This window comes from Pollachius pollachius (assembly GCF_949987615.1).
Source record: "Pollachius pollachius genome assembly, contig: scaffold_143, whole genome shotgun sequence".
NCBI lineage: Eukaryota > Metazoa > Chordata > Actinopteri > Gadiformes > Gadidae > Pollachius > Pollachius pollachius.
The window spans coordinates 49,951-52,450 of NW_027641390.1; positions in this window are offsets into that span (position 1 = coordinate 49,951).

Sequence of the window (2,500 nt, forward strand, 5' to 3'; positions counted from 1 at the left end):
ACCTCAAAGTTATACGATTGAGTGATTTTTTTTAATGAAACTGTGTTTGTAAATGCCACAGATTGGCTAATGTGAACCAAACCCACAAAACGGTTGGCTGGCAACCATATCTCTCTAGGCCTCTTGCATGATAGTGCACACTCAACAATGTCTGCATTATTTGCTGTACTCATGTTGGCTTGCCCTCTTAGGGTGAAGTGTCGTAAGCCATCGGCACGGCAACATAAAATGGCTGTTAAGCTTGACGTTGTAAAAGCTTGCGTCGTAACTCACTGGAAAATTGGGAAATTATTCTGAAATGTATGGAGGCATGTGGGATCTATATAACATGGAGCTTATTGCTTTCATTGATTGTATTTGGTCTCAAATACTATTAAAAGTCACTCCTCATATATTATTAGTCACTTGCTTTCTTTTTTAATATCTAATTCTGCATAAGACTACTTGAGGTTTGTTCGTTTTTTTACATTTGGTTGTTTAAAAATATATATTCTGTGCCAGCTACAAGATATTCAATGCTAAAAGTATTGATTTAAAGTTCAGAACTAACCCGGCTTAAATTGTATTGCCTGACCCAGGGACTGCTCCAGTGATGGTTTTGAATAAGAGACCTTAAATAAACCCTTTAGTCCAATTTGAAAGACTCTTGCCATGACAATTTTAAAGAGTATGACATTTAAGGTCTGTTTGGTGTGCGTGTGTGTGTGTTTTAATACAATATTAATTTAATATACCACTCATATTAAAGTAACTACAATTAAAGACACAACAACAATGAGGTATATTCAACAATATATATTTTCATTGTCAATGTACATTCCATTTCAACATAAGCTTTCTTCACAAACAAAAAAAGTTGGCATCTAAATAAATACTATATAAAATAGAACTTCAAAATAAATATATCTATAAAGGGAACCTTTTATATGTGAGATTCTTTTTTTCTTTGTGTTATATCTAAACAGAACAGAAGTACATAGATCTCTCCTCCTCATCCCGTTGACTACAGGAGCCGTGTCACCAAGCCTATCTCTTGATTGGATAAAAACCGCCACTCGTAAGAATACAAAATAATTAAATTAAATCTGAAGTGTAAAAGTCACTGTGTTGTCATTGTAGGTGTTTTTTTTTTAAATATACGATTTTTTTTTGCTGACTAGCGAGCACATGGTGAGTGAATACAGCCAATGGGAAGAGAGGAACGTACCCAATACCGTACAGTGATAAAGCAACAGAAGGCAGAACACACCGGCAGGGAAAAAATACCACTAAATGCTCCAAACAGAAAAAAAAAGAGACGGGGGGGGGGGGGGGGGGGATAGGTGGGAAAGAGAGAGAAAGAAGGCAAAAGAGAGACCACCTTTACCCTAGTGTTATGACAAGTTTATGCACAGCAGCTGTGTTTGTCAATCAGGGCCAGGGGGTGTTCCCACTTAAGCACAGAGAGAAAAAATGCAATGCAAATGTGTGTGTGTGTGTGTGTGTGTGTGTGTGTGTGTGTGTGTGTGTGTGTGTGTGAATGAGAGTGTGTGAGAGGGAGAGGGAGAGAGAGAGGGAGAGAGAAAGAGAGAGAGAAACGGTTGAAACACTGGGCAGTTGTGGCAGGAAATGGGTTAATCCAGATAGGGGACAGATTGTGTTTGTGTGGATTCAATGAACCCACAGGGTTGTGGGCTGGCATAAGAAATCAGAGCTTTAGCCTCTTGCCTGCTAATGAACGAGGGAAGCCTAAACAGTAGGATTACTCAACTATTTATTTTTTCTCTATTTTGCATTATTGCCGGGCACACTTTTCAAGATCTAGTGGCTGTGGTAAAGAAGATCTTAGTTTTTAATCGATTGTTTCCATTCTCTTTTCTTCTTCCATTGAGGTGTCATTTCTCCCTGACCTGTTTAGAATTGCATCCTCAAAAACATCCCGCTCTTCCCCTTAAAATATATATTTAATATATTCTCTGTATATTTTGTACTGAATCATAGTTATAGTGTACCATGCAATCTTTTTAAGGACATTTAAAAGTCTCTTCTAAAGAACACAAATGTTGTGAAACTATTTACAGCAAATAACATTTCACCTGCATAGCTCTATTTCTAAATATAATGTCAAAACATTTGCGATTTGTATGTCCTTCTCCACAATAGGCATTAAACTTGTCCCACAACCATCTGACCAGTTTTTGGCACCATTCCTATCCGGCTAAATTGCTAATTTCTGAAAATATTGCCTCATACATTCAAGACTAAAGACAGTGTACTAGTATTTACCTTGTGATATCAGCTTTGTGCAACGATACCAGTACAGGTATGAGCAAGTTAGCCCATTCACCACCTCCCATAATAAGGCTACAGGGCCTAACGTGAATAAAAGTTGTATATTATGGAGCCAAAAATGTTCGGTAACCCTTTGTGACTTGACGGTTAGAAAGGCAAGCCTCTACATAGGGGCAGTGTGCCTTTATCAACCAACTGCCATCAAACTCCATTTGGCAAGAGTGCGGTA